Below are 13,472 nucleotides of genomic sequence, written 5' to 3'. Positions count from 1 at the left end.
TTACTTTTTCCACATTTTGTTGTGTTACAGCCTGAATTTAAAATGGATTACATTGAGATTTTTTGTCACCGCCCTAGACACAATACTCCATCATGTCAAAGTGGAATTATGTTTTTCAAATTTTTTATAAATTAATACAAAATGAAAAGCTGAAATGTCTTTGAGTCAATAAGTATTCAACCCATTTGTTGTGGCAAGCCTAAATACATTCAGGAGTAAAAAGTTGCTTAAAAAGTCACATAAGTAGCATGGACTCATTCTGTGTGCAATAATAGTGTTTAACATGATTTTTGAATGACTACCTCATCTCTGTACCCCACACATACAATTATCTGTAAGGTCCCTCAGTCGAGCAGTGAATTTCAAACACAGATTCAACCACAAACACCAGTGAGGTTTTCCAATGCCTCGCAAAAAAGAGCACCTATTGGTAGATGGGTAGAAAAAGCTGACATTAAATAGACCTTTGAGCATGGTGAAGTTATTAATTACACTTTGGATGGCGTATAAATACACCCAGTCACTACAAATATACAGGCATCCTTCCTGACTCAGTTGCCGGAGAGGAAGGAAACCACTCAGGGATTTCACCATGAGTCCAATGGTGACTTTAAAACAGTTACAGAGTTTAATGGCTGTAATAGGAGAAAACTGAGGATGGGTCATCAATATTGTAGTTACTCCACAATAGTAACCTAATTGATTGAAAAGAAGGAAGCCAGTGAATGTTCCTGAGTGGCCGAGTTACAGTTTTGACTTAAATATACTTGAAAATCTATGGCAATATTTAAAAATTGTTGTCTAGCAATGATCAACAACCAATTTGAAAGAGGTTGAAGAATCTTGAAAATAACAATGGGCAAATGTTGCACAATCCAGGTGTGGAAAGCTCTTAGAGACTTACCCAGAAAGACTCACAGCTGTAATTGCTGCCAAAGGTGCTTCTACAAAGTATTGACTCAGGGGTGTGAATACTTACACTACCGTTAAAAAGTTTGGGGTCACTTAGAAATGTCCTTGTTTTCGAAAGAAAAGCAATTTTTTTGACCATTAAAATAACATCAAATTGAATAGAAATACAATGTAGACATTGTTAATGTTGTAAATGGCTATTGTAGCTGGAAACGGCTGATTTGTAATGGAAAATCTACATAGGCGTACAGAGGCCCATTATCAGCAACCATCAGTCCTGTGTTCCAATGGCACGTTGTGTTTGCTAATCCAAGTTTATCATTTGAAAAGGCTAATTGATCATTAGAAAACCCTTTTGCAATTCTGTTAGCACAGCTGAAAACTGTTGTGCTGATTAAAGAAGCAATAAAACTGGCCTTCTTGAGACTAGTTGAGTATCTGTTGAGACTGGTGTTTCATTAAAAATCAGCCGTTTCCAGCTACAATAGCCATTTACAACATTAACAATGTCTACACTGTATTTCTGATCAATTTGATGTTATATTAATGGACCAAAAAATTGATTTTTTTTTCAAAAACAAGGAAATTTCTACGTGACCCCAAACTTTTGAACGGTAGTGTATGTAAATGTGATATTTCTCTATTTCATTTTCAATACATTTCTAAACATTTCTAAAAACATGTTTTCACTTAGTCATTATGGGGTATTGTGTGAAAACAATTCTATTGAATCCTGTAACACAATAAAATGTGGAATAAGTCAGGGGGTATGAATACTTTCTGAAAGCACTGTACTACCATATACCATAACCATACTTTGAGGTAGGTCTATATACATAGCTTTAGCGACATCTATGAACTGTCACTGTGATGGGAGGGAATTCTGACTGATTGGTTTCAGTTAAGGTGTTTTCACATCTTCAATGAAAATCAGTTTAATTCACTTTCAATTGTTGGGTCATATAAAAAAGAGTGAACATGAGAACGCACATACACCCAGGCATGCAAACATGCACACACACACACATGAATGGACCGTTACTAGGCTGGTGAGTGGTACACACACATTAGGCAGAGGGTGGGGCGCCAGTAAGGATCCTTAATGGGCTCTGCTGTCAGCTTGTCTGTCTCTCCAGTCCGGAACACACACCACTCTCTCTCTCTCTCTCTCTCTCTCTCTCAACCACACACATACTCAGCCCTCCCGGACGATTCTCTCCTGCTTTCAGAGAAAATGTGTCTTTATCTAAGAAACTGTATTATATTTACAGTTTTTCATGTGAGCCTCTGGATATCATTGGAAAATATGTCTCTATTATTCTAAAAGAAATTGATGGAGATCATTTCATCTTTTGTCTTAATTTCATTATCCAGCCTGGAAGGAATAAAAGAAAACCAACATTTCACCCATTTTATTTGTCTTACTACCTGGAGGTAATGGGACTATGTTTTTAAACTTTAACTCTCCTTTAACTTCAGCTCCATTCATCATCTCATTGCTTCTTGAATCCAAAATAACCCACACGGAAGCACACTTGGAATTGGACCTGGTCTTATGGAACTGACCGGGACAGAGCACGCCTAACGGGGGTTAGGGTTATTTACCAGGGGGTTACTCCACTGGGAAGACTAATATTTGCCATCCCCGGTGGTCCCATGGAGAGGGAGATGCCTTCCCTACACCACAGAGACTAACACACACCGTCCCCGGGGGTCCCAGAGCGATGCCTTCCCTCCACCAAGCAGCCATCTTCCTCGGATTCTTCCTCATCGTGACAGGCGGCTCCACTGCCTTTCTCACCTCCCCTCAGGTGGGTACTATAAAGAAATACAATGTGAAATGTATTATTATTATTGTTATAATTAATGTTAATATTAATATGATGTTGTTATGATTGTAGAGTCGCCTGCAGGCCTTCTCTCTGTGCTGTGTGGTTCTGGGAGCCATCATGCTGATTCTGGGGCTGTTCTGGGCCATGAACAACAAGAACCATGTAGAGTACAGCCAGGGAGAATACCCCAACATTCCCCACTATCCTCACCAGGGAGAACACCCCAACTATCCCTACCCACACCCAGACCTCAACTACCTTGGCCGGTACGCCCATCCTGACCTGGGCCACGTCCTCTTCAGCCCCCCTGGTCCTGTTGGACACTTCCCAGAGTCACAATCAGCCCTGCTGCAGAGGTGTATAGCATCCTTCTTGAATTGGTATTGTTGAATTTAAAGGTCCAATGCAGCTGTTTTTATCTCAATATCAAATAATGTCTTGGTAACAATTAAGTACCTTACTGTAATTGTTTTCCATTAATATGGTAAAAAAGAAACAAAAATAGCTTCTTACCAAACATAAATCCCTCATGCAATAATTTTGCTAGGACTGTCTGGGAGTGTTCTGAAACTCCATCCCACCAAAACAGGCAGACATTTCAGGCGGTATTTTCAAACAGTTCTTACACTGAAAGGGCATTATAATAATTTTCACAATTTCACAGTATTATTCCAGACTCATAGCGTGGACTTATACTCACCGGCCAGTTTATTAGGTACACAACCCATTCACTAAAATGGATCTCTTCTACAAACAGTGAGTCACCTGGCCATGGCTTGCTATATAAAGCAGGCAGATAGGCATCAAGGCAAAACAAGTGACCTAAGCGACTTTGAGTGTGGTATGATTGTCGGTGCCAGGCGTGCCGGATCCAGTATCTCAGAAAGGCCGCCCTCCTGGGCTTTTCCCGCATGACAGTGTCTAGGTCGAGGGTTTATCAAGAATGGTGCGACAAGCAAAAAACATCCAGTCAGCGGCAGTCCTGTGGGCAAAAACAGCTCGTTGATGAGAGAGGTCGAAGGAGAATGGCAAGAATCATGCAAGTTAACAGGTGGGCCACAAACAGACAAATAATGGCGCAGTACAACAGTGATGTGCAGAACGGCATCTCGGAATGCACAACTTGTCAACCCTTGTCACGGATGAGCTATTGCAGCAGTCGACCACACCGGGTTCCACTCCTATCAGCTAAAAACAAGAAGACGAGGCTCCAGTGGGCACATGATCACCAATACTGGACAATTGAGGAGTGGAAAAACATTGCCTGGAACATGACAGCGAGTTCAGTTTACACTCAACCCAAAGAGCATCTTTGGGATGAGATGGAACGGCTGCTCGCAGCATGAATGTACCGCCGTACAATCTGCAGCAACTGCGTGATACCATCGCGTCAGCATGGACCAACATCCCTGTAAACGTTTCCGACACCTTGTAGAATCCCCCGAAGAATTCAGGCTGTTCTGGAGGCAAAGGGGGGTCCGACTCAGTACTAGTACCTAATAAACAGGCCGAGTGTATATATAAAACAGGAAAATCACGTTTTTGGCTGCACTGGGCCTTTAAAGTGCATAAAAGGTAAAGGTCACAACGCACTGTGCATGTACTGTAACTGTCCTTTATGTGGGTGTGTGTGTGTGTCTAGGACCGAGCACCAGCGGCGAGGTGTGTATGGGGCTGATGATGTGGACTACCCCCCGCTCAGCCCCCCCTCCCACTATCCTCCCTGGCTGGGCCCCCCACCTCCCTACGAGGTTGCCATCAAGAACACCTGTAGCTCCACCCACTTGCGCCGCGCCTACTCAGACGGACACCTGGCCTCGGAACCCCTGTTTGGCCAATCACGGGAGATTAGCTTCGAAGTGTGACATCCCTTCAGACAGGCCCACACACTGCCACCACCAACCAGACCGCAAGAGGAATACTGTGGCCACACCCTTCACTTAGGCTCCTCTAATCAGCTGTCAACCCAGAGGAAGCGACAGGAATAGGAGAATCAACACGTTGAGCAGCATGTCTCTGTCTGTCTTCAACAACCTGTAGTTTAGCATGTTTTCACAAAATGCTTTTCAAATGAGACACACACATTTTCTAATTTGTCAAATACTTTACCCTCGCTTGCTTACTTGCACTTGCCTGGTGCAAAGGAACCAACTGAATACAAACCACACTCAGGGCCTCTCCCTGCCTCCGCTAGCTCTGTACAGTATATGCATGTGTAACAGAAAAAAAACTGAAATACTGTTTAATTATGTAAAGTTCAACAAAATAGTTGGAATACTTGGATTGATTTAATGTAATCTAGTCCTATTGAAATCAACATGAAAAATCAAGATGTTATACATTCATGTGTGTACGAGGACATTTAGTAGTCAGTCACCTGATGATCTACCTGTCCTGCCACCAGGGTGTCCATCCCAAGACACCTCCAGGAGAGATTCGCCAGGAGGAGAATAGAATGGTGCTCAGAGACACCAACTTCCCACACTCTTAGAAAAATGTGTTCCAAAATGATTATTTGGCTATCCCCATAGGATAACCCTTTTTGGTTCCAGGTAGAACCCTTTTGGGTTCCATGTAGAACCCTCTGTGGAAAGGGTTCTACATCAAACCCAAAAGGGTTCTACCTGGAACCAAAAGGGTTCCACTTGGAACCAAAAATGATTATTCAAAGGGTTCTCCTAAAGGGACAGTCGAAGAACCCCTTTAGGTTCTAGATAGCACCTTTTTTTATAAGAGTGTACAGCCAGGTCCCCATCCCTGGTGCTGAATACCCCCACAATAACATCACTAATCAACAATAGGGAGCAACATCATCATCGACATCAATGGATAGCTAAAGAAAGAAAGAAACAGGCTTCACATACACATATGTTTCTCCTTGGCTGGCAAGTACTTCATCATGTTTTAATGATTAAATGATGGTACTTTATACAGTGGGGAAAAGAAGTATTTAGTCAGCCACCAATTGTGCAAGTTCTCCCACTTAAAAAGATGAGAGAGGCCTGTAATTTTCATCATAGGTACACATCAACTATGACAGACAAATTGAGGAAAAAAAATCCAGAATATCACATTGTAGGATTTTTAATGAATTTATTTGCAAATTATGGTGGAAAATAAGTATTTGGTCACCGACAAACAAGCAAGATTTCTGGCTCTCACAGACCTGTAACTTCTTCTTTAAGAGGCTCCTCTGTCCTCCACTCGTTACCTGTATTAATGGCACCTGTTTGAACTTGTTATCAGTATAAAAGACACCTGTCCACAACCTCAAACAGTCACACTCCAAACTCCACTATGGCCAAGACCAAAGAGCTGTCAAAGGACACCAGAAACAAAATTGTAGACCTGCACCAGGCTGGGAAGACTGAATATGCAATAGGTAAGCAGCTTGGTTTGAAGAAATCAACTGTGGGAGCAATTATTAGGAAATGGAAGACATACAAGACCACTGATAATCTCCCACGATCTGGGGCTCCACGCAAGATCTCACCCCGTGGGGGTCAAAATGATCACAAGAACGGTGAGCAAAAATCCCGAACCACACAGGGGGACCTAGTGAATGACCTGCAGAGAGCTGGGACCAAAGTAACAAAGCATACCATTAGTAACACACTACGCCGCCAGGGACTAAAATCCTGCAGTGCCAGACGTGTCCCCCTGCTTAAGCCAGTACATGTCCAGGCCCGTCTGAAGTTTGCTCGAGTGCATTTGGATGATCCAGAAGAGGATTGGGAGAATGTCATATGAAACCAAAATACAACTTTTTGGTAAAAACTCAACTCGTCGTGTTTGGAGGACAAAGAATGCTGAGTTGCATCCAAAGAACACCATACCTACTGTGAAGCATGGGGGTGGAAACATCATGCTTTGGGGCTGTTTTTCTGCAAATGGACCAGGACGACTGATCCGTGTAAAGGAAAGAATGAATGGGACCATGTATCGCGAGATTTTGAGTGAAAACCTCCTTCCATCAGCAAGGGCATTGAAGATGAAACGTGGCTGGGTCTTTCAGCATGACAATGATCCCAAACACACCGCCCGGGCAACGAAGGAGTGGCTTCGTAAGAAGCATTTCAAGGTCCTGGAGTGGCCTAGCCAGTCTCCAGATCTCAACCCCATAGAAAATCTTTGGAGGGGAGTTGAAAGTCCGTGTTGCCCAGCGACAGCCCCAAAACATCACTGCTCTAGAGGAGATCTGCATGGAGGAATGGGCCAAAATACCAGCAACAGTGCGTGAAAACCTTGTGAAGAAAACGTTTGACCTGTGTCATTGCCAACAAAGGGTATATAACAAAGTATTGAGAAACTTTTGTTATTGACCAAATACTTATTTTCCACCATAATTTGCAAATAAATTCATAAAAAATCCTACAATGTGATTTTCTGGATTTTTTTTCCTCATTTTGTCTGTCATAGTTGACGTGTACCTATGATGAAAATTACAGGCCTCTCTCATCTTTTTAAGTGGGAGAACTTGCACAATTGGTGGCTGACTAAATACTTATTTTCCCCACTGTAAATACACATATTGTTATGAGTTTGGGAATTAGATTCCAGGTTAAGTTATATTTCAATCAACGCATGCTAGTATTAGAGAAACCCGACTGGCCAGTCGACCATCACAGTGTAATCCCTGAAGATTATAATACCCAGATGAACAGAGGTTTGTATGTTCACTGAAACATGCTGAACTAAAGTTATCTGCTTCAGAGATAATATCTTACATAGGCCAACACATTTTTAACTAGTCTATTGATCATTAATTACACCACACAATAGGAATGGCATCTCTCTCTCTCTCCCTCTCTGTCTGTCTGTCTGTCTGTCTCTTAATTCAATTCAAAAGGCTTTATTGGTATGGGAAACATACAGTGGGGAAAAAAGTATTTAGTCAGCCACCAATTGTGCAAGTTCTCCCACTTAAAAAGATGAGAGAGGCCTGTAATTTTCATCATAGGTACACGTCAACTATGACAGACAAAATGAGAAAAAAAAATCCAGAAAATCACATTGTAGGATTTTTACAGAATTTATTTGCAAATTATGGTGGAAAATAAGTATTTGGTCAATAACAAAAGTTTCTCAATACTTTGTTATATACCCTTTGTTGGCAATGACACAGGTCAAACGTTTTCTGTAAGTCTTCACAAGGTTTTCACACACTGTTGCTGGTATTTTGGCCCATTCCTCCATGCAGATCACCTCTAGAGGAGTGATGTTTTGGGGCTGTCGCTGGGCAACACGGACTTTCAACTCCCTCCCAAGATTTTCTATGGGGTTGAGATCTGGAGACTAGCTAGGCCACTCCAAGACCTTGAAATGCTTCTTACGAAGCCACTCCTTCGTTGCCCGGGCGGTGTGTTTGGGATCATTGTCATGCTGAAAGACCCAGCCACGTTTCATCTTCAATGCCCTTGCTGATGGAAGGAGGTTTTCACTCAAAATCTCACGATACATGGCCCCATTCATTCTTTCCTTTACACGGATCAGTCGTCCTGGTCCCTTTGCAGAAAAAACAGCCCCAAAGCATGATGTTTCCACCCCCATGCTTCACAGTAGGTATGGTGTTCTTTGGATGCAACTCAGCATTCTTTGTCCTCCAAACACGACGAGTTGAGTTTTTACCAAAAAGTTCTATTTTGGTTTCATCTGACCATATGACATTCTCCCAATCCTCTTCTGGATCATCCAAATGCACTCTAGCAAACTTCAGACGGGCCTGGACATGTACTAGCTTAAGCAGGGGGACACGTCTTGCACTGCAGGATTTGAGTCCCTGGCGGCGTAGTGTGTTACTGATGGTAGGCTTTGTTACTCTGGTCCCAGCTCTCTGCAGGTCATTCACTAGGTCCCCCCGTGTGGTTCTGGGATTTTTGCTCACCGTTCTTGTGATCATTTTGACCCCACGGGGTGAGATCTTGTGTGGAGCCCCAGATCGAGGGAGATTATCAGTGGTCTTGTATGTCTTCCATTTCCTAATAATTGCTCCCACAGTTGATTTCTTCAAACCAAGCTGCTTACCTATTGCAGATTCAGTCTTCCCAGCCTGGTGCAGGTCTACAATTTTGTTTCTGGTGTCCTTTGACAGCTCTTTGGTCTTGGCCATAGTGGAGTTTGGAGTGTGACTGTTTGAGGTTGTGGACAGGTGTCTTTTATACTGATAACAAGTTCAAACAGGTGCCATTAATACAGGTAACGAGTGGAGGACAGAGGAGCCTCTTAAAGAAGAAGTTACAGGTCTGTGAGAGCCAGAAATCTTGCTTGTTTGTAGGTGACCAAATACTTATTTTCCACCATAATTTGCAAATAAATTCATAAAAATCCTACAATGTGATTTTCTGGAGAAAAAAACTCTCAATTTGTCTGTCATAGTTGACGTGTACCTATGATGAAAATTACAGGCCTCTCTCATCTTTTTAAGTGGGAGAACTTGCACAATTGGTGGCTGACTAAATACTTTTTTTCCCCACTGTATGTTTACATTGCCAAAGCAAGTGAAATAGATAATAAACAAAAGTGTCTCTCGCTCTGTCTTTCTCTCACACACAAACACACACATCCCACTGGGCACACCATGTCATTTCAACGTGGATAATTGGGTAATATTTGGTTGAGACATTGATCAATGAGATTACAACCTATATTCACCCACTCAAAAGTTAGTTGAATTTCCAAGTTAATAGGCTATTTATTGTATTTCAAAAGTGATATTGAATTATGTTTGGTTATCAACGTAACCAAAAATCTACATTTAAAGGAGATATATCGTCTGCTTGGATTGTTCCATCTGTGCCACTGACTTAGTCTGGCTTTAATTCCAGTTTGTCTACAAATTAAAAATGTATTGGATGTGTTGGATTCACTACTCCATCTCAACAAAAAATATAAGTTAAAGAATAGGTCTAAATCAAATCAAACTTGAAATGCACTTAAATGCCTATTCTTTAACTTAGATTTTTGGTTGAGATGGAGACGTGAATCCAATATATCAATATTAACTTGTAGACAAACTGGAATTAAAGCCTATTAAGTCAGTGGCACAGATATAACTATCCAAGCAGAATACACATCTCCTTCAAATGTTGATATTTGGTTCTGTTGAACCAAATTCAATATTACTAAAGATCATTACATTTTAAATCAACCAGAGCTTGAAACTATCGGCCTATTGTATTTTCTATTTTTGGTTGAATTCTGGGTTGAATTGAAACAATAGTCTTTAGAAAGTATTCACATCCCTTGACTTTTTCCACATTTTGTTGTGTTATAGTCTGAATTTAAAATGGATTAAATTGAGATTGTGTGTCAATGGCCTACACACAATACCCAATAATGTTTTTGTTTTTTACAAATTAATTAAAAATGAAAAGTTGAAATGTCTTGAGTCAATATGTATTCAACCCCTTTGTTATGGTAAGCCTAAATAAGTTCAGGAGTAAAATGTTGCTTAATAAGTCGCAATAAGTTGCATGGATTCACTCTGTGTGCAATAATACCCCACGCGTACAATTATCTGTAAGGTCCCTCAATCGAGCAGTGAATTTCAAATACAGATTCTACCACAAAGACCAGGGAGGTTTTCCAATGCCTCGCAAAGAATGGCACCTATTGGTAGATGGGTATAAAAAAAGCAGACATTTAATAGCCCTTTGAGCATGGTGAAGTTATTAATTACACTTTGGATGGTGTATCAATACACCCAGTCACTACAAAGAAACAGGCGTCCTTCCTAACTGAGAGGAAGTAAACCGCTCAGGGATTTCACCATGAGGCCAAATGGTGACTTTAAAACAGTTACAGAGTTTAATGGCTATGATAGGAGAAAACTGAGGATGGATCAACAACATTGTACTGTAGTTACTCCACCATACTAACCTAAATGACAGAGTGAAAAGATGGAAGCTTGTACAGAATAAAATATTCAAAAAATGCATCCTGTTCACAAAGGCACTAAAGTAAAACTGCAAAAAAATGTGGCAAAGCAATAAAATGTATGTCCCGAATACAAAGTGTTATGTTTGAGGCAAATCCAACACAACACATCAGTGTTTACATATTCATATTTTCAAACATGGTGGTGGCTGCATCATGTTATGGGTATGCTTTTCATCTGCAAGGACTAGGGAGATTTTTAGGATTAAAATAAATGGAATAGAGCTAACCACAGGCAAAATCCTAGAGGAAAACCTGGTTCAGTCTGCTTTCCAATAGACACTGGGAGACAAATTCACCTTTCAGCAGGACAATAACCTCAAACACAATGCCAAATATACACTGGAGTTGCTTACCAAAATTACATTGAATGTTCCTGACAGGCCTAGTTACAGTTTTGACTTAAATCGAATTGAGAATCTATGACAAGACAATGGATTTCTAGCAATGATCAACAACCAACTTGTCAGAGCTTGAATAATAACAAAATATATAATATGTGCAAATATTGTACAATCCAGGTGTGCAAAGCTCTTAGAGACCAAAGGGTAGCTGTAGTTAGATACACTCTCCAGTAGGAGGTGCTGCCCAGCCTACAGTTTTTTTTTCTGATAGTGGATATAACGTTGGAAGAGAAGAGTTGACTTTTTTTTTTGACAAGGTTTGTCTATGTTGAAATTTGGTTACCAAAATGACATTTTGGTTACCAAAATCTTGTGGTTGTCACCCTCAAAACAACTATGGTACTTGTCTATGGAGCAGCAAGAGGAAGTGCCCCTCCCTACCTTCAGGCTATGCTCAGACCCTACACCCCAAATCGAGCCCAGTCCAAGCTCTTCTCTGTCCTGGCACCCCAATATTGGAACCAGCTTCCCCCTGAAACTAGGGCAGCAGAGTCCCCGCCCATCTTCCCGAAAACCTACCTTTACCTCTTCAAAGAGTATTTTAAATATTCCCACAGCACCCACAAAAAATGCCTTTCGTGAAGTACCACTTTTTTTCTTCCTTACTAGCTCTAACTTTGCTGATAGCTATTTTATTGAGGGAAAATGTACTTACTATGACTGTGATATGTGGTCATCCCACCTAGCTATTTTAAGATGAATGCACTAATTGTAAGTCGCTCTGGATAAGAGGCTAAGAGCGTCTGCTGAATGACTAACATATCAAATGTAAACAGCAAACACTCTTTTCACGCCACTTTAGTAAGGTTAGAAGAATTAAAGTTGCAGGTTAGGAGACTAAGGTTAAGGTTAGGAAAATAGTTCGGGTTAGGGTTATCAAAAATGCTCTCCTAACCTGCTACGAATATCACTTTGCATCGAAGTGGAGCGAAAAGAGTGTCACCAAAACAACAGTTTATGTTGATGACTTTTTTCAAATCCAATGTATTTTTCCACATTGATTCCACGTCACAATACATTGAAAAATTATGTTGAAACAACGTTGATTTAATCAGTTTGTGACGGCGGGATGACACAGCCAGCGTCATCTGGGTTCTGTGCAGCGTCTTCTAGTTCAGACAACATCCAAACATCTTTCTGACAAACACTGACGACATTCAGATCCTTCTCTTCTCTGCCACTGCACTGCCCCCTTCCTCCCCTTCCCCTTTCTCTGTTCTCTCCTTTCCTCCTCCAGAATAACTGTCAGAAACCGACTTCCTCTGACCACGCGCAGAACGGAGCTGTGTGAATAGCCGGGGCAAGTGTCCTGCCCTGCCCTGCCCTACTGCGATACAAATTCAATATGTCGACCGCGATGTCACGTTATAACGGATTTAACGGCTCTCTGGCAGAGCAAGCGGGATGAGTTTTAAGTTATAGCTTGCTCGGTTGTTTCGAACATTTTGATTCTTGAGATTCTTCATTTTTGTTTAGATAACAATCAGAATCTCTCACGCCACATGGAAAGCAAAAAGGAAGTGCAACTAGCTGAGGAAGAAAGGAGTAAAAAGACAACGGAGAGATTTAGAAACGAAATAATCATCTCTTACCTTTATACCCGGCTGGGCACTGGAGAAGCCTCTTCAGAAGGTAAAGTAGTGAGATGGTATGCCCTCTGACAGTTCAATCAACACGTGATCATCTGATAACTCTCAACCCTTTGTCTTTGATCTCTCTCTCACTCTCTTGCTCTCTCTTTCGTGCAGATTGTGAATGATGGTGTGATGGTGTTGGAGGAGTGTGGAGGTGTGTGTGAGCCAAGCCACGGGGTAGCGCCAGGCAGACAGGGGGAGAGAAAGCGGCCATCTCCCCAGGGCGTGCTGCTATCTCTAGGCCCCGTGATGATGGTAGGAGGGGGCCGCATTCTAGCTGTGTGTGTGTGTTTGTTTGTTACCAAAATAACATGTTAACTAAGTTGTAGATGGTGTCCTGGCTCACTGTGTGTGTGTGTGTGTGTGTGTGTGTGTGTGTGTGTGTGTGTGTGTGTGTAGGTAGTAGGGGGTTTCCTGACTTTCCTGACTCTGCAAGGTCCAGGGCTGTGGATGGGGTTGCTGATGGCTGTTACCGGGGCAACACTGACCATTGCTGGGCTCTGTATTTTAATGACAACGCTACAGGTGTCGGACGTACCTGGACACTTCCTGTTACACCCCCGCACAGGAACACGCTATAGCCCACACCAGGCCCTAGCCATCCAGAGGTACACACACACACACACACCAGGGTTTCTGTTAGCCGGTAATAGCCGGCTTTTGGCAGATAGAAAAATAGAAAAGCTGATGAATAACATTTGCACCGGCCAATTGTCCGGGAGAAGAATAAAAAAATCCCATTGCGAAGTAATGCT

At 41.9% G+C, this 13,472-nt stretch overlaps 1 long non-coding RNA gene across 1 annotated transcript; it reads right to left on the bottom strand.

The window, feature by feature from the left end:
• Window positions 1-2,309: 2,309 nt before the first annotated feature.
• LOC121533328 lies at window positions 2,310-12,825 on the bottom strand. Its single transcript, XR_005994447.2, has 2 exons — window positions 12,676-12,825; window positions 2,310-2,730 (listed from the first exon to the last, which is right to left on the bottom strand). It is a non-coding gene; the product is annotated as an uncharacterized LOC121533328 (long non-coding RNA).
• Between the last annotated feature and the right edge of the window lie 647 nt (window positions 12,826-13,472).

Source organism: Coregonus clupeaformis, chromosome 20, assembly GCF_020615455.1.
Source record: "Coregonus clupeaformis isolate EN_2021a chromosome 20, ASM2061545v1, whole genome shotgun sequence".
NCBI classification, from domain to species: Eukaryota; Metazoa; Chordata; class Actinopteri; order Salmoniformes; family Salmonidae; genus Coregonus; species Coregonus clupeaformis.
Note: the sequence above shows the minus strand (reverse complement) of the source record. Positions and strands in the feature narration are given on the sequence as shown.